Source organism: Misgurnus anguillicaudatus, chromosome 19 (genome assembly GCF_027580225.2).
Source record: "Misgurnus anguillicaudatus chromosome 19, ASM2758022v2, whole genome shotgun sequence".
Lineage (NCBI taxonomy): Eukaryota > Metazoa > Chordata > Actinopteri > Cypriniformes > Cobitidae > Misgurnus > Misgurnus anguillicaudatus.
In genome coordinates, this window is record NC_073355.2 from 48,591,312 (window position 1) to 48,611,375 (window position 20,064).

At 36.2% G+C, this 20,064-nt stretch overlaps 1 long non-coding RNA gene across 1 annotated transcript; it reads left to right on the plus strand.

Annotated features, from left to right (window-relative positions):
• Positions 1-713: 713 nt before the first annotated feature.
• LOC141350938 (uncharacterized) lies at positions 714-2,381 on the plus strand. The gene is made up of 3 exons (XR_012359033.1): positions 714-857; positions 2,161-2,218; positions 2,338-2,381. It is a non-coding gene; the product is annotated as an uncharacterized lncRNA (long non-coding RNA).
• The last annotated feature ends 17,683 nt before the right edge of the window (positions 2,382-20,064 follow it).

Consider the following 20,064-nt stretch of genomic DNA (forward strand, 5'->3'; position numbering starts at 1 on the left):
AAATTTAAACATGTAAAAACATATTTTTATTGAATACTTTATTATTTATTAGTATTATTATAAAAAATATTTTTATTAATTTTTTTTAGGCCTTCTCTGAAGGCGTAGAAGGCCCTGAAGGTTCCCCACTGAAATAAGTAAAGCATTACAGTTGTCCTTATTTTAACCCAGCTTCTTTATGTAACGTTATGTCGGTGTCACGTGTGGTAATTGGAACATCGTTATTGTGTGACTAAGCATTTCTCTTAAGCATTTCAGAAATCATTTAAACCTTTCTTTTTTTTAGCACAGCGACATAAATATGCCCAACCAGAGCCAAGTAGACAGGAACAAATGAAGATACAGCTAGAAATACTTATTATTGGTGGTAAGTTTGTTGTTGCTATTTGAATAAGATTAAGTTCACGTTTAAGTTTTTCTAATGTTTCTCTTGCAATGCTAACGTTAGTTTAAAATGAATGTTTGAGCTGTCTTACCTGAAAATGCCATGATATGACCATATGGTTATTATAACTCCAGTAATGTTCAATGGCTAATGTATAGCAGTTCAATCTTGACAACCTTATTGTCTTTTTGTTTATTTTTAAATGTATTTCTAATTACATATGGACACAAAAATGACATTGTAAGAAGGGATACTTGTATGAGAGATTGTAAAACTGCCGAGGCTGGGTTTGATTATATTATATTGTCTTAAATATATTGTACTCAGGGTAGCTAATTCTTAAAAAGAAAACAAATTATTAATCATCATTTACCTGCCTGTTGTTTTTCAGATCAACTGCTATTGACATTTTTGAATCAGGACAAATGTGGAGTGATTCAGAAGAAAAACGTTTGCAACACATCCATTCCAGGTGGCTAATTTCTGTCCTTTTGAGTTATTCATGTAAAAACCTGTTTTTTTATTGTAAAGCTGTAAGGGACTTGGCCTAGTCATCCTTGCATATACCATTTGGCAGGGCTCCAGACTAACTTTTTTTACTAGAGGCACACACGGTAAATCAACATGCTAACCAAATAGTCACATGTCTACTAATTTCCACTGTATCACTAATAAATACTTTAATTATAGATTCAGAAAGTACAATGTGCTGTTTCAAATTCAGTGTCATATCACAAAAAAAAGGTCAAATTTGCTGGTTGCACATGTGTGACTGGATGTAAAATTCAGTGGCACACTCTCAAATATAGGTGGCAAAATGCCACCATTTGATGGCAGTCTGGAGCCCTGTTTGGCATCATTTCTGATTTCCTTAAAGGATTAGTCTACTCATTTTCAATATTAAAATATGTTATTACCTTAACTAAGAAGAGTTGATACGTCCCTCTATCATCTTAGTGCGTGCACGTAAGCGCTGGAGCGCGCTGCGACACTTCGATAGCATTTAGCTTAGCCCCATTCATTCAATGGTACCAATCAGAGATAAAGTTAGAAGTGACCAAACACATCAACGTTTTTCCTATTTAAGACGAGTATTTATACGAGCAAGTTTGATGGTACAAAATAAAAAGTAGCGCTTTTCTAAGCGGATTTAAAAGAGCAACTATATTTTATGGCGTAATAGCACTTTTGGGAGTACTTCGATTCGGCGCAGTAACACCCTCCCTCTCCCATTATGAGAGTGAGAAGGGGAGCGGACTTTTCAGGCGAGTCGAAGTACTCCCAAAAGTGCTATTACGCCATAAAATATAGTTCTTCTTTTAAATTCGCTTAGAAAAGCGCTACGTTTTATTTTATACCACCAAACTTGCTCGTATAACTACTCGTCTTAAATAGGAAAAACGTTGATGTGTTTGGTCACTTCTAACTTTATCTCTGATTGGTACCATTGAATGAATGGAGCTAAGTTAAATGCTATCGAAGTGTCGCAGCGCGCTCCAGCTCTTACGTGCACGCACTAAGATGATAGAGGGATGTATCAACAATTCTTAGTTAAGGTAATAACACAGTTTAATATTGAAAATGAGTAGACTATTCCTTTAAATCTCCTTAAACAGATGTGAACCTTAAGTTTGCAAGACCACAATAGACAAACAATGAAAAATGATCCAGGTTCAAATAAAACACAATTATCAATGTAAAACATATCCTGTTATACACACAGGTTGCTTTATATTATGAGCCTGTTCTAATCCTATCTTCATTCCCACTTGTAGAGTGCTGTGACAGATAAAACTGACACGGTTGATGAGGACACAGTCAAAGCTTTAAAAGGTAAACTGAGAAGTTAACAAAACTTCCATACATGCATCTATGCCAATTTATTTTAAACATGGATTGCCAAATGTTCATTCATTATTGGTTAATTGGTATATTCTGTTTCCTTTTCACAGACCGTGTGATAAAGCAGTCTTCAATTACTACGGTGTCTGAAGTGACCCTCCACTTAAACATGTGACATCTAAACTGTTTTGTGTTTTGGTTCAGCTTTTTATAGGTTTATCTTAAGTTGGTTAAAGGCGGAGTGCGCAATTTTTGAAAGCCAATGTTAACATTTGAAATTACCTAAACAAATATGCCTCTACCTCAATAGAATCTGGACCTTCTTTTGATAGACCCACCACACACATACGCAACCCCGGAAAGGATGTCAGTTAGTAGACACGCCCCTTACTGCTGGTTGGCTACAAGTGTGTTTTGGTAGTCGCCCTATTTCCTTTTCCAAAATGTTTTTCAAACATTGTGCACTCTGCCTTTAAATTGCACTTAAACATTTTTTTTTTCAGTAACTTTTTATGCAGATAATTACATTATGATTATTATATAATCATTGCTTATGCCTATTTAGTGATTGCATATTCATAGTGTACTTTTCATTAATAAATGTAATGTTAATGTTGTACAATTTGATAGAAGTGGCTCTGTAATTGCATTTCTCTGATATTTGTTTTATATTGTTTCTGTTTGGTCAATAGATTATGTATGTCTCTGTGCTTGATTAATTTACTTTAGATATTTTTGTTATGTACACAACACAATATGAAGTATATTAAATTGTTCTGTATTCAAAATCTTTGTATGTGGCTTAAGATTTAATGATTTTAATATAACATTTTAAATTTTAAAAACAGCTTTATAATAAAATAATAGTGTAATGCTAATACATTTCTATTAATGTAATGCTAGTATATTTCTAATATGCTGAAGTACTATTAAAGTGTTCTTAAAGCACAGTTAAATTAAGCTTTAAATGTATTTTAACTGTATTTTTAAGTGTATGGGAAGTGCATTCCAAATGAATTTTAAAGAAGTACACTTAAATTGCACTAAATATATTTGAAGTTGTTCCAATTTAACACAATTTCAATATATTAAATATAATGCAAATAGATTAAAATTGACTTTAAATATATCTCGAAATGCATTTAATATATTTGAAGTGGGTTCAATATAATACATTTAATATGCATTTAGTATAGTAGCATTTAAATATATTAAGTATGTCCCAAAAAATACTATTTAAATATATTTCTTTTTCACCTGGGCAAATACTCTAAATTACAGGAAGAAGTAATTTTTCCTCATTTGCATGTAACAGTTAGGCTACTTACAAAATTGCATGTCAGCAATAGTGTCCCTTGTGTGAGAATTTTTTCAAAGGCTGGAGAAATTATATGACATGCAATTGTATGATAAGAACAGTATTAGTTAGATCAGCATCTGCTTGGAATAAATTAGACTTAAGAATAAGGCATATATCCAGCATATGTAATTTTAAGAAGACTCTAAAACAGACTACAATTAATAGTCTTATACCAGTTAATTTGTGACTGTTATAGGTACTGATATTTTTTAAATGCTGTATGTGTGTGAATGTGTATATGTGGACAAAAGTATATATGCGGTTATGTTATATTTATGTTAAACCTATGTATATATTTGGTGTATTTTAATTGTACATATGTTTTAGCACTTTTTTGGGCCCCAGGAAGACTAGCAACCACATTGTGGAAGCTAATGGGGACCCAAAAAAATAAACAAATATGTAAAAAAGAAGTAGGCTGAGTCCATCAACACAGAACAATTTACATATTTAAATAAAGATATTTATATAAACAATGTGGCATATTCTGGCTTAATATTTTTTATTAATCTCTTATTATTTATTTGTTATTGAATTAATTAATTAAATGGACCGAATAGTCTATTTATCGACAATGATGAGCCTAAAAGCTCATGTAGTTGCCAAACAGATGTTAAAAGAACAACAACATCAACAAAAGAAAACATTTACTGTCATTATGACGACATAGTTTATGCGTTTCCCCCAGTTCGGTCCTAAGACCCTTGCATGATAGTCGAGAACACTATCCACTCTCCCATTCTGTCAATCAAACAACATTTAGGATACAATTTGTCAGCGCTCGTCTAAAATCTTGCCAAGACTGCTTCATGTAAAGACAATCAAATGACCGCTAGGTGTCACTGTGGAGGCGGTTTCGGATTGATGTTTCGAAGCTTCGAACATACGGCTAAAATGATTCAACTGTTTTAGTGCTTCACAAAGCCTTGTGATGGTCGTTTTCGAAGCACTGCTTCATGAGGCTTCGAAACATTTACAAATCTTTTGTTTTTGAATCAGTGGTTCGGAGCGTGTTTCAAACTGGCCCAAGTCACATGATTTTAGCAAACGAGGCTTCATTACGTCATAACTGTTTCGAAAAGTTTTCGAAAATCCAATGGTTCACCACTAGGGGGAGTTGATCACAAATAACCAGTGTCTAATATGTTTAGGTGAACTCGGGTCAGTTTTATTATGCAAGTTCATAAAACATTTATCCTTCTGACTAATAACACTACCATTTTGTCTACTTTTTGTTTATAGACAGATTTAATGACAAAAATGTGCATAATTAAAAGGGTAGTAAGTTCTAATGATTTGTTTGCCCTAAAAAAACAAAAAACGCATAATACACTTTTAATTATGTCCTAATTATGTTAAATAATTTTTTAACATATTTTAATAAAAATCTTGCTATTATTTTGTAAATAAAAGGTGTAAAATGTTTGGCCATATCTGCTTTTACATTATTTTGACCAGCAGGTGTCACCAGCGTGTGTGGTGTTTCGAACTGCTTCGAAAAACTGGATCAATTTTCGAAGCAAGGTTCAATAGGCTTTATGCCCAGCTGCACTACTTCCTGAACTTCAGCCAGCTCCTTTGCTGCGTCCGAAACTGCCTACTTCATACTATGTAGTACGCAAAAAGCAGTAGGCGAGGCGAATAGTATGTCCGAAAACATAGTATTCGAAAAACAGTATGCGAAAAGTTCCCGGATGACCTAGTACTTCCAGTTAGATTTTGCAGTGTGCATACGATGGACACTTCACTATCCCATGATGCCCCGGGAGAGGAGTTATCCAACAAAGTAGAAGAGGCATGCGGCTGTTTTCACGCTGAAATGACTTGACGTGATGACGACGTTTGTCACGTGATGTAGCAACATGGCGGATGTAGTACTTCCGAATCTCATTCATACTACCAGGATTCATACTATACAGTAGCTACTGTTTTAACGGCAAGTAAGTAGGTACTTCTTATTCAGTACCTACTATACAGTATGCAGTTTCGGACGCAGCCCTTGTTTCCTGTCTGCCATTATTGGACAAACTGTTTAATCCAGGTGTGCCTGACCTCAGTAGTCACAACAACAATAATCAGACACACCTGGATTAATCAGTTTGTCTAATAATGGCAGACAGGAAACAAGGAGCTGGCTGAAGTTCAGGAAGTAGTGCAGCTGGGCATAAAGCCTATGATTCGAAGTTTCGAAAAGCTTTGTTTCTCCCATCACTAACAAAGCCTCGCTCTGCCCACCACTAAAGAGAAACCACACAGCAAATTAATCAACAAACATATTATCCAAACCAGCAACAGGGAACAGCGGCGGGTTTAAATAGGCGGCATTGGGTGTTGATTGGTGGATCGACGAGTGACGTCACACAGGATAATTAAGATTGACAGGAAAGGTGTCCAATGGCCGGTATCTGAGGAGACAGACAGCGGGGAAGAGAGAGAGAGAGAACAAAAAAAAACACAGAAAACCAACAAACAGAGGTTACGAAAAAAGTTTTTGGTCAAACAGCCTTGTCTTTTCGAGCTGCTACTGAATGGAACCTTACTCCTATAAACATCAGAAACCTGAACACGTACAGTACATTTAAGTTCAAGTTAAAGAAATGGTTACTTAATAACCAGAGCTGTCAATGTTAGCTTACTTTATGACCTTTTCTTGTTGCCCCCTGACGGTTTCTTGCTTTGTGTGTGTGTGTGTGTGTGTGTGTGTGTGTGTGTGTGTGTGTGTGTGTGTGTGTGTGTGTGTGTGTGTGTGTGTGTGTGTGTGTGTGTGTTAATGTATTTGGCTGGTGTTTGTTTAAATGCTGATTGTGTTTTTAATGAACATTCTTAGTTTAATAGTATTTTTAGTAAATATGCTGAAGTTGTTTTATTGTTATTTAAATATGTACTTTTATTAATTTTCTTGTTTAGGGTGACTATTACCATCTGTCTAGGGACTACATGTGAAAAATAGCCATTTGGCTAACTCTGGCATATTGGCTTTAATGTCTAATAATATGCATTGTCCCTGTAATAAATAAATAAACCATTTTAATGTAATGAAATAAAATTTAATCTGCAATATTAAAGAATACACAGTATGATTATATGCTTTAGAATGTAGTGAAGTAAAATGTTTCCCAATACAAACATCTGAATTGTCCACCTCTGCTATAAAGTTTTTTTTATTTAACAAAACAGCACATTACAGCAGTAATGATACCGTTATTAAACAACAAAAAGAAAGAAAGAAAAAAAAGAGAATGCCAGGAATACATAGAGAACAATAATGCAAGTATACAAATTAAAAGGACACAAAGGAAGAATAGAGAGATATAGTTTTCATTGCTTTATGATTAATAGAGCTCCATATACCTGTCCAGATCATCTTTAAATAAAGAAAACAGAGGTTTGGATCCAGTGCTTTTTTGCTTATGTATGTGAACTTTGGCTAGCAGAAAACATTAATTATATAAAATTTCCCTGTATTTTCTTTCAAGCAATCAAATAATCCAAAACAGACATCTTTAAAACAAAGGTAGAAATCACTAACAAAAGAAGATTGAATAAACAATAAGAGTTCTGTTCAGAATTTCTCAGTATATGTACATTGCCAAAATAAATGTATAACATTTTCTTCGGAAGAGTGACAAAAACAGCAGGTAACTTCAATGTCTGGCTTATATCTTCTAAGAAAGGATTTAGATGGGTAACATTTGTGAACTAATTTAAATGTTACTTCTTTTACTTTTTTGGTAAGCAGATACTTGTGAGCCAAAGACCATACTTTCTCCCATGGTATACCTTCCACAACTTTATTCCAAAAGGGTTTTACATAAGGAATTGTAGTTAATTCTTTCTGAAAGAGAGCTCTGACTTTTTTGCTACCTCTGCTATACAGTCCAACTAAATTTAAATTAAGTTGATAATAGTCAGTTTTGCTGGAATTTTCATAGTAGCCCCTATGAAAACCAGCCATTTAGTTGCATGCTTTGCCACTCAACCGGGCGAGCTCTCACGTGTTCATGTGGAAATGTGACGTCAATGCATACCCTCTATAGCCAGACGGTAGAAAACAATGTTGTGGGAGCACACATAAAACATAATTAAATACAGTAATGGTAAATATTTACTACATCTGCCATGATGAAATAAAGAAGTGGCCTGATACATCATATTCAATCATTTTGTGTTGTTGCAATTATAAAGCACAGAGACATACTAGTACAGTGGAAAAGTCAGTTGAGTGTTTGTACATGAAAAAGACGAAGAATTAATGTTTTTAACTTTTTCACAGTATGTTTAAAAATGTCCTAACTATCCCTTTGGAGTGATTTTTTTATAAACAGCGTTTTTGATATATAATGTTTGAATTTCTATGGTGACGCATAAAAAATATTTACGTATCATCTTTTATATACTTAACATTATTAACATGTTTGGAGGCATAAATGGCATTAAAAGTTTGTAAATAATGACAACTTCAGGAGGGCAGAGAGAGGGGGATGGTTTACTATTTGGGGAGTCCAGTCAGCACAGAAAACAATCCACAGACAAGAACATGAGAGGAATCAGATGGGCAGCAGAGAGATCAAAAGGCAATCCAGGACCTCAGCGCAGAGGGTGCCAAACCAAGCACCATCAATGCCGAAAGAAGATAAATATGCACTTTTTTATAAAAAGTAAATTTGTCCCCCATATTGGAGAGTTTGGCATCGCTCTTCAGCATCTGTTTATTAATTTCCCTCTAAAATATCAACATGTAAATAAACTTCTTCCACATAGCATGTGTCGTGTCTCTTTCACTTCTGGTCCATCTGTTTTATCATTTATGTTTTACTAACCAAAAATGCAATAGCTGTACATATTTTGTCTCATTAAAAAAAAAAAGATTTATCTTTAAATACAAACTTTTTATGTTACTTCAAGCTGTCACTTAACACACTTAATACTTGTTCAATTATCTGCCCTTTTTTGGTTGTACCCTAGAAACACACATTTGATCTCATTGAACTCACACACCACGTAGTATCACTCATTTAACTAAATATTTTTCCCTATTAAACAACTCATTCGATGTCAAACGTTTATAAACAATGAAAATGCATGTTTTACATGAGTATTAAATCATAAGTTCACTTTTAGTGTGTATTTACCTGAATTATCAAGAAAAATGCGAGAAATGCCCCTCAAAAGGTCTGTGCACGGCCCTGACAATTAGTCACTCACTCGTCACATCATCATCACACGCCCTAACGCACATCTGTGGTCCTGCGCTGTATCCAACATTGATAGAGGTTGTGATGAGTTCAAAGCAGCAAAAAACTCTTCAGGCCTTTCTTTACAAAAAAGTCAAGCAGCATAAGTTGTGATATGGTATCCAAATTGTGTTGAATAACTCTGCTTGTTGCTCTTATTAAATGAGGAAGTTTTGATTGAAATTATAAGGAAAAAATAGCTGCTTGGACAAACGTTTACTTATTTCTGTGTAATTTCTTTATCTCTTTTATAACATCTTTTGTTTTAACAAGTATGTTATTAAAACCCTTCAAATAAGAATAAAGATCATGTTGAACTAAGATTTTACATTTTTTACATGTGTTGTCATGAGCAAGAAATAGACAGCCTAGGTTTGTCAGGGCAGAATCAGGATGTTTGCAGTTTTTTACATTTTATAAAATCTATTAATAAGTGTTATTATATATAGACCACTAATAAATAATGTAATTAGTAAAATATAGAAAAAAATGTAACACATTAGTATTATGAACAACTTCTCAGCTATTGTTTATTAGCTTACACATTGGCTGTACATCAGTAGGCTACTTGAATTTTTATGGACTTTGCTCCACCAGAATTACATTGTACATTGCCCTTGGCCGATTGTGACATGTGAGATATAAAAGGCAAAGATGAAGTGGAGCAAGATCATTGTGAATCTGACGCATTTTCAGCCAGCTTATGGAGTATTGTGCCAACTTCATTTAGATCTCTTCCTGATCTTGTGAAAGAATCATCTACGCATGATGAAACTTTAACATACAGGTATTGTTAATTTTTTTCTGTTTTTAATTTAAGTCTGTAGTTGGGGAAGGCAACAGTCCTGCAGATTTTTTTAAACCCTGATAAAACTTCATCCATTTCACCTGAAGTTTTTAGGTGACTTGTCCTTTGAACTTTGATTACAGCCTGTTCAGGTTGATTAAACCTGGAGCTAAACTCTGCAGGACTGCGTCACCGACATTGCCCTGGAAATAGACACATCACATAATATTAAGATTACTTAAAATATAACTGTATTTAATATCTAAATTACATTAATGTGCTGTAGTAACATAAATCAGTTTCACTTTCATTTGGACTACATGACAGTTTCTAGCCATTTTGAAAACACTAATCATGTAAACATCCACATCTTAAATGTGTTAAATTCAACAAAGCATTTAAATAAAAGACTTAAGAAGTGGCAAAACACTAAGCTACGATATCTGCTATTTCCAAGCATGATTTCTCAATAAGGCAGCAATACTGCACCAACAAAATGGTGGTTTTGTGTGCTTTTACCTGTACCAGCTTTTTTTAATTGATCTTTGAACTGAGCTCTTTGATTGTGCAAATAAGTGTTTATCTAAATTATACTAAATGCAGTTAGTGATCAGCCAGATAAGATCATTAGGTTTCGAATCACCATTTGTATTACCATAGTTGTAATAAAATACACTCACAAGGAGGCTAAAGTCCATGAGCTCAACCTCTGTCGCACTTCTTGAAGATGCAAGTGAGGTTTACTTTTACTGCAAGGTCCTGACTAGTTTGCCTCCGTTACAGAAACTTTATAAAATAATTAAAGAACCTGAACTGTACATGCCAAAATGCAATCCTTCTTGCTTTGTGCCAGACATGCAAAAACACTTGTTTATAACCATAATGTTTAATAGAAAAAATACAATTCACAACGTACTCTCAATATAATATATGCCTACTTTGACAAGACGCCAGACTAAGAAAATAGTCTGTTTGATGGTGGACTTTTGATCTCTTTTTTCTTTCCTGTGTCATCCTGGGAGTTCCCCTTGATCCTAGACGGTATTTTTTGCTTTCTTTTTCTCAATGGTGATATTTCTTGAAATTGTTTTGTAACAGTCCTGTAAAATATGATGATATGCTGTTTGGAATCCTTTCATTTATTATTTGGTTGTTTTCACGCTGAAATTGACTATTGATACTTGACGACATTTGGAAAATCCGGGCATGGATTAAAAAAGATCATGACACAACCTAGACACGCTGCCATCTGAAATACATCTTGAAATCAATAAAAAAGAGTCCTACTATTTCCTTCTATTTTGCTAGAGTCCTAATGATTTTTGACATAAAAGAAAAATCAGTAATTTTGACCAATGCAATGTATTTTTGGCTTTTTCCTCAAATATACCTGTTCGACTGGTTTTGTGGTCCAGGGTCACAAATATCTACAAATATATTATAGTATTTTCTTATTTAGTACAGTCAAAATCTTACATACAGTAGCACCTTAAGCAGGTGCTTTTATCCAAACTTACTGACAATACATTTATTATGAACAATTGATCAGTATACATGTTATTGATTAAAATCATTGTAATCTCCCACAGAGCACTGAAAAGACAGACTTCAACTTCAAGATACAATAAGATTAAATACAGAGACTGAGAACAGGATCATGTCTGACAGCAGAGGTGAGATACACACAACATGTTGATTTCTATTGATATGTCTTACTGTTATGAATTTTAGGGGCGGTTTCCCGGACAGGGATTAGACTACTCCTAAACTAAAACATTTTTAAGAGCTGTCCAAACTGAAAACAACTTGCACTGACATATCTTAAAATACATCAGGGCCCTTTGTTTTGCCTCAAAATGCACACAAGTAATGTTTTTAGTAAGGCATGTTTGTTAAAACTAGTTATATTTCCTAATTAAACTAAGCCCTAGTCCAGGATTAAGCTAATCCCTGTCCGGGAAACCGCCCCTTAGTGTTTAATATAAGTGTAAATTTTTTGTTTACTGCAGTGTCTGTTGTTCACAATCCTGCTCACAGGAGAAAACGCAGCAATGATGTTGATCCTCCTAACAGTAAGTTTCTACATGCAACAAACCCATGAAGTCATCAGTCATGAAGGCATCTCCTGCTGGAAGATTTTGTTTCACATTACAGCTCTCATACATTAATGTTACAATGTTACATTAAAGGCCACGTTCCTTCTGATCCCATTTTTGAAACCCTAGTTAGTGTGTAATGCTGCTAATACCTATAAAAGATAAAGCTTAAAGTTCACTGCCAGGCAATATATTTTTTTAACAGAATTCACCTTTTAAAGCCTACAGCGAACGTCAGGTTTGTACTACAGCCCTCTACTTTCTTCTTTAATGATGTCAGTAGAACAGTTTTTGACTAATCTCCGCCCACAGGAATACGTCAGTTGCCAGCTAGGCTCACGACAAGCTAAGCTGCTGTTGAATCACAACACACTAAACAAACTACACAATCAAAACTCGATACGTATTTCTGAAGGAAGGACTTCATAGAACAAGGAACACATCAGCCCGTTTTTAGGACACTGAAAACAGCGGTGTACAGATAAGTAAATTGTGTGAAAAATACAGCGTATTTTTACACGTGGAACATGAATACATGTTATATTGCGCACTGTAAACACAATCAGAACTTCAAAAACATGGAAAGAACGGGACCTTTAATTGTGTATTTTTATTATAGCGAAGTTATCTGCTTGCAAAAACATATCCAATTGCTGCTGCCCATTTTCTGTCTTTGAATCATGATGTTTCCTCATTACATTTTTGTGGATTGAGAAAGTGAATGTGCCACCTAGAGGAGGCCAGTGCAGTAGTGCAGGGTATATGCAGGTATACGGCGTATACCCATTCTTTTTCAGTCGGATTTGCATATACCCACTTGTAAAACAATGATTTAGTGCAGGGTATACACAGTTATACGACGTGTTTCCACTTTTCTTGTAGCTAATCCAATCGTATGATCAGGGATGGATTATGGCGATGATGTGCCCTGGGCACAGATGTCTTAAAGGCCCCCTTTACCAATTTTTTGGGCAACAGCGTTGCACCTGTATGCACATGGTTCAAGTGTTGGTTCGCCTCTGCCTGTATGCCCCATCATACAGGATTAACAATGCCACTAATACGCGGGGAGAGAATGCACACAATATTCTGTACTTTCACACCACAAATTGGTTTATTTATCTCTCACCAGTATCTGTCAACATACTGTGCAACATACTCCATCAAAAAGTTGAATATTTTTGAACTCTCGACGCTCAGCGCTGAGCGCGAATAAAACCCCGAGCGCCGGTTTTCAGAGTGGAAAAAACCCGCTAGCTGCTTGCTTATTTGAAAAACGCAGAGTTTCCATTGGAATCAATTAAAAACATGCGCCGGCTGTGGGCGTAAAAGCTTTGGTGTGTCCAGCCCCTAGCTTAGAACAAAAAGGTTGGTTTAAAAAAAAGTTTACCTTAGCTGAGGGGTATCTTTCTCGATTTCCTCAGAAAAAAAACTAATTAGGGGTCAAGCACCGAAGGTGCTGAGACACCTATTGGAATTGTACTTTTTTCTTCTTCTTAGCCATTGGTGTCTATGGCAGCCCTATGAACCGTATGTAGGAAAATGATGAAATTTGGCACAGTTGTAGTGGTGGTCATAAATAGTCAGGTGGCCAAAAATGGGGTCTCTAGCAGTAACTCTATAGCACCACCAGCAGTGCAAAAATTCAATGTTCAAATGGTTATAACTGCAGATCTGTTTGATCTATGAAAATTCTACTTGGCACACGTGATTGCTTTCCTCATGCTTATTGTTTTTAATACCTTACAGTAAGACTTCACCCATTACATTAGCAGCCATTTTGAAATGTACAGTATTTTGTTTTTTCGCTACTCCTCCTTCAAATTTGGTGCAATTGTTATGAAATTTGGCACAGGTGATCTTTGGAGTGAGCCGCATAGAAATGACCGAACAGAATTTTGATATTTATCTTTGTTTAAAAGTAATAAATGCACAAACTTAACGAGGTTGACGCAAAAATGGTTTTGAAGCTGTATCTCGGTCATTATTTTATCAATCGAAATGAAATTTAGTACACGTCATGTCAAGCATAAACTGGGGGACCATGCTGAATCTGGTGACAGCGCCACCTATGGGTCATGAGATATGAAAAAAGGCTATTTTTGCCCATAACTACTGAATTGTTTGTCAGAAAACTATGATTGTGGTGTCTACGGAATCCTTGGCTCATGCCACATCTGTGGATGTGTATTATGCCGGGATTGACCGGACCGCTTGTCTGCCATTTTGAAATTAGTCATAAATTGCTATAACTTTTGAAGTATTGGCTATATCGGCGAAAAAATAGGTAGGGAGCTTCGGCATGATGTCCTGAAGTTACCTGGGAAGTCAGAGTATGGCGCCACCTAGGGGTTATAAACAATAACAGTTCTTATAGAACTGCCTATAACTTCTGAATACTTTGTCTGATATTAATTTTCTTTGTGAAATTAAATTCACTGGTTTATGCCGATTGCAACGATACCTCATTTTTCATTTTCCAACATTCTATTAATGTGTTATTGTAAGGTAAATTATCTTTTTGCTACTCCTTTTACAAATTTTGTTTATTTTATGCCAGGTTCTGCTCGTAGGTTCTTTGGAGCAATCCTCACAGAAATGACTGAACAGATTTTTCTGGCACCTAGGCATTTTTTTGAGAAATACCTCTGTAAAGTTGATCGTGCCTGTGATGTCAGTGGCGGTTCTACACGGAGGCCAAGGGTGGCCCTTGCCTCTGTAGACATGTCCCTGGCCACCCCTGTGGCCACCCCGTGCTGACCAAATAAAAAAGTATACATTTATTTAGATTTTACACGCAAGCGCCAAAAGCGGAACTAATGCGACGCAACGTCTACACGGGCAAATTAGAGCGACGCTCCCAATCACTGTAGCCAGCTGCGGGTGATGCTCGGCGAATTTGTCCCCAATCTCCCGATGTTGTGAATGTGTATGCAGGTTTGGGCACTGGTAAGGACTCTAGCTGACTTGACATTGGGACACTGTTCACTTTTTCTCCTGTGACGTAGCTGCTTAAACGCGGTGATCATTCACAGCTGTTACTCATCAACAACTGGTAAAACCAACAACTCGCTATATTTTTAAAGTTTACACATTGTAAAAAGCGCTGTAATTATGCTCTTACATATACGTGCATACAATTGGAGGAATTTAATTAATTGTTACATATAAAAATGTTTACAATTTAAAATAAATATTATTTTAAATACTGATTAGATTGTGGTCCCTAACTGTCTAGCAATGTGTGTTTATATGTAAACTAAAACAAACGTTTGTCTTTATAAAAGTTTGCATTTCAAAAAGTTTATTGAGTAGGCTCGCATGATTATCGGTTGGGGGGCTTTAGAAAAGAGCCAAGCTCCCCTTTTGCACCTGCACTCACTCTTGTATTAAATACATATTTATATGATTGTAAAGTAAAATAAAGTTTACGGGGCAGTTTCCCGGAAAGGGATTAGAATAGTCCTAGACTAAAATAAATGTAAGAGCTGTCCAAACTGAAAACAACTAGCAATGCCATTTCTGAAAATACACCAGTGCCTTTTGTTTTGCTTCAAAATGCACACAAGTAATGTATTTAGTAAGGCATGATTGTTAAAACTAGTTATATTTCCTAATTAAACTATAAGGCCTAGTCCTGTCTTAAACTAATTCCTGTAACCACCCCTATTATCTTTAAATATAATTTCTTGACATTTTTTGTGTGCCCCTCTGGTAAAACACTGGCCCCTCCTTGGCCCCCGTAGTGAAATTTGTCTAGAACCGCCACTGTGTGATGTTGTATATTTGTCATAGTTAATTACTGTATATTACATTTTATAGCATTGCTCTACAGAATGTTTTTCTTGTCTTCAATCTCACTTGAGCTTTTTGATTCTCATATACATTGTATTTCTGTTATTTCTGCTCTGCAGTGTCATTTCTACATCTTTGGTAATTGGCATATCGTCCCCTTGGAATTATAAGGTTCTATCTGCGTTCTGAGCAGTTTTGAGATATTGAGCTTCAAAGTTTTTGCATTACATATAGGAAAACTTACATGGGGAAGAAGTTTCTTTCAAACTTGAAAATAACAGGGACCCTAAATGCATTCTAAATATACAATATCAAAATCCTCTCAAATTTCCAAATGTGGATATTTGGAAGGGATCAAATGCAGATAGAACCTTCTAATTCTAAAACAACACTTTTCGCTAAGAATTATAAGGTTCTATCTGCCAAAACATTATTTAAACATTAAATATAAAATGAATGTTGTAACAATTTTTTAACATGTGTTAGAAAGTAGCATTTTGATCCTTTCTATGACATTTTATATTTTTATTTTTAGCACTTTTATCTCTAAAAGTCTGATTTTACATTGCTCTTTTACAACATTGCTTATTCCCTCTTCTGCCTCAGTTTCTCTACCATCCTCCTGTATATGTTGGGTTCATTACAAAATAGACAATTTTGTTTAAGCATGATATACCTTTCCCTACTGAAAAATCCAGCTGAGACCAGCATACGCTGGTGAGCTGGTCTCAAAACTTGGTTTTATCAGGTCTCCCAGCTTGGTTTTAACTGGTATTGCTGGTGTAGCAAGCTGGTCTAGCTGTGTTTTGGTCACTTTATAAGCTGGTCTAGCTGGACTTAGCTACTGCCACCTTAAACCAGCCAAAACCAGCCACCAGCCCACGCCGGTCTTTGCTGGATTTTTCAGCAGGATTGAGCAGCTACAGGCTACAATCATTCTGAAATCATTTTAATACTAAGGTAACTGCTTTAACAATCTTTCACATGTTTACATTTTGACAATCATAACTTACTGTAAACACACTTTTTTTGGGTAGGATAGGTTAGTTTGTTTTTTTCTGTATTTTTTATCTTAGTGCTTGCCTCTTAATATCAGGAACTAAGCAGCTAGCACTGCTGGCTAGTGTGGTGTCTAACTATGAAAACAATCTCCTCAGCAAGACCTAAAAAAAGACTGCCCCTACTGAAAAATCCAAAGACCAGCACAAGCTGGCAGCTGGCCCCAGCTGGTCCAAGGTGGCAGCAGCTGGTGTAAGCTGGTCCAACCAGCCTGGCAAAGCTGGTCAAGCTGGTGGGTCAGCTGGTCTTCCAGCATGACCAGATAAGTCCAGCTAGACCAACTTAAAAAGTGACCAAAACACAGCTAGACCAGCTTAAAAGGGACCAAAACACAGCTAGACCAGCTTAAAAAGCGACCAAAACACAGCTAGACCAGCTTAAAAAGTGACCAAAACACAACTAGACCAGCTTAAAAAGTGACCAAAACACAGCTAGACCAGCTTAAAAAGTGACCAAAACACAGCTAGACCAGCTAAAACCATCTCACCAGCTTAAGCTGGATTTTACAGTAGGGTGAACTTCCCTAAAATTCGGCTGTCGATCTTAAGGTTTCTTAATCCTCACAGATATTGTGTGTCTGTGATTTTTCCTGTCGTCAAGGACAAAGCCGGCAACACCACATATAGGGACAGTTTCACAGACAGGGATTAGACTAGTCCTAGAATAAAATAAATGTAAGAGCTGTCAAAACTGAAAACAACTTGCACTGACATATCTTAAATTACATCAGTGCTCTTTGTTTAGCCTCAAAATGCACAAACGTAATACTTTTAGTAAGGCATGTTTGTTAAATATTTTCTAATGAAACTAAGTTCTAGTTCTGGCTTAAGCTAATCCCTGTCTGAGAAACCACCCCATAAAGTTGATCCTGATTGGTCCCCTTCTGTGCATTCGAAGTGCTGATTAGCTCACGCAGATAGAACCTTATAGAGCCAACTTAGAGTCCGATTTTGTAGATAGAACCTTTTTGTTTTTTTAATAAAAAGTTCCAAAATGTACAAAACTTAAAATAAAACATCACATAATGTAAATAAGTTGTCACAGAGTAAGAATATGTGAATAACTCAATTTTGACAAAAATGTTAGATAGAACCTTATAATTCCAAGGGGACGATATGTCAATCCTTGCATCTCTGTAATTTCTTTTCTGCTGTTCTTTGAACTGTGTTAACTGATTGGTGTGGCGGGTAAGGCACACGCAATGAGATTCTGAGTTCTTAGGTTCTAATCCCACCTGAGGCAAGTGTTCGTTGCTTCTATTACATTTTGTTCTTTCTCACCTATTCTTCTCGACCTGTCTGTAGTTCACATATGTTCAGTTTTTGCCATGTTTTCGGTTGCTTCTTGGCACTGCGGTGGTTCTGCTCTGTGATTGCTACGCTTTGGGTTCTTTGCAGTGCCTTGTGTTCTTGATGCACCTTGGGTGCTCAATGCGCCCTGGGTGATTGAAACGTTGTATGTTTCTTGCTGTGCTTTGGGTGTTTGATGTTCTTTGTGTGCTTGCTGTGCTTTGTGTGCTTGCTGTGCTTTGTGTGCTTTCTGTGCTTTGTGAGCTTGCTGTGCTTTGTGTGCTTGCTGTGCATTGTGAGCTTGCTGTGCTTTGTGTGCTTGCTGTGCTGTGTTTGCATTGCGCCGAAGGTGCTTGACCCCGTGTTGCTGCTTGCAGCTATATTTAGGGGTCAAGCACCGAAGGTGCTGTGACACCTATTGGAATTGTTAGTATTATTAGGGGTCAAGCACCGAAGGTGCTGAGACACCTATTGGAATTGTCAGTATTATTATTATTCTGCTGTTTCTTCTTCTTCTTAGCCATAGGCGTCTATGGCAGCCCTATGAACCGTACATAGGAAAATGATGAAATTTGGCACAGTTGTAGTGGTGGTCTTAAAAAGTCATCTGACCAAAAATGGGGTCTCTAGTACTAACTCTATAGCGCCACCAGCAGTGCAAAAATTCAATGTTCAAATGGTTATAACTGCTGATCCGCTTGATCTATGAAAATTATACTTAGTACACGTGATTGCTCTCCTCATGCTTGTTGTTTTTAATACCTTACAGTAAAACTCCACCCATTACAGTAGCGGCCATTTTGAAATGTACAGTATTTTGTTTATTCGCTACTCCTCCTTCAAATTTGGTTCAATTGTTATGAAATTTGGCACAGGTGATCTTTGGAGTGAGCCGCACAGAAATGACCGAACAGAATTTTGATATTTATCTTTGTTCAAAAGTAATAAATGCGCAAACTTAACGAGGTTGACGCAAAAATGGTTCTGAAGCTGTAGCTCGGTCATTCTTTGATCAATTGAAATGAAATTTGTTACACTTCATGTGGACCATGAACTTTGGGTTCATGCCAAATTTGGTGACAGCGCCACCTATGGGTCATGAGATATGAAAATAGGCTATTTTTGCCCATAACTTCTGAACTGTTTGTCAGAAAATTATGATCTTGATGTCTATGGATAGCTTACCTCATGCCGCATCTGTCGATGTGAATTATGCCGGGTTTGACCGAACCGCCTGTCCGCCATTTTGAAATTTCACATAATTTGTTATATTTTCTGAACTATTGGACATATCCGCGCAAAAATTAGTAAGGAGCTTCGACATGATGTCCTGAAGGTACCTGGGAAGTCAGAGTACAGCGCCACCTAGGGGTTATAAACTATAATAGTTCTTATGGAACTGCTTATAACTTCTGAATACTTTGTCTGATATTATATTTTTGCCATCTTTACTGTTGTTGCTCCGCACTGCAGTGGTTCTGCTCTGCATTTGCTTTGCTTCGGGTTCAGGCTCTGTATTGCACGCTTTCTGCGCTTTGCGCATTTGCTGCGTCGTGCGGTTTTTGCTGTGCTTTGGGTGCTCATTGCGCTGAAGGTGCTTGACCCCGTATCGCTGCTTGCAGCTATATTTTTTGCTTTGGTTTTTGAGTAACCATCTTCTACACGTGACTTTTATATTACGCAATGCTTTTCACTCGCCTCTAGATGTCCCTTTCAACAGCGCAGCAATACATTAAAATTATTTATTTGATTTATTTACTAGTTAATACTTTGCAACTGCAAAAAATTCACATTATTCCTCAATATTTAACAAAATTTTACTGAAAATAAAATTAAAATATTTACTTGAAAAGAATAGACACAGTAAATTTGGGCAAGTGCCCAGTAGGCCCGTGCGTTAATCCATGCCTGCGTATGATGTGAATAAACACAAATATTCCCTAAAACACTAAGCATAATCAGTTATATGTGCGGTAAGGAGGACCAAGGCACCGGATTCCTTTGAAATATGATTTGCCTAAATGCCATTGGGCTAGGTTGCCGTCAGTCTGATAATGTTCAACGCAATTTGATTTAGAGAACTGTCAATCACTGGTTCACTGCCTGCCATCATAATTAATTAAATTAATAGGAAAGATGAACTTCTGAAACAAATTTATTTAGATTTACAAACAACCTCGCAATGCTACATCCCTGTTTTTAGCTAGCAGTTCAGCT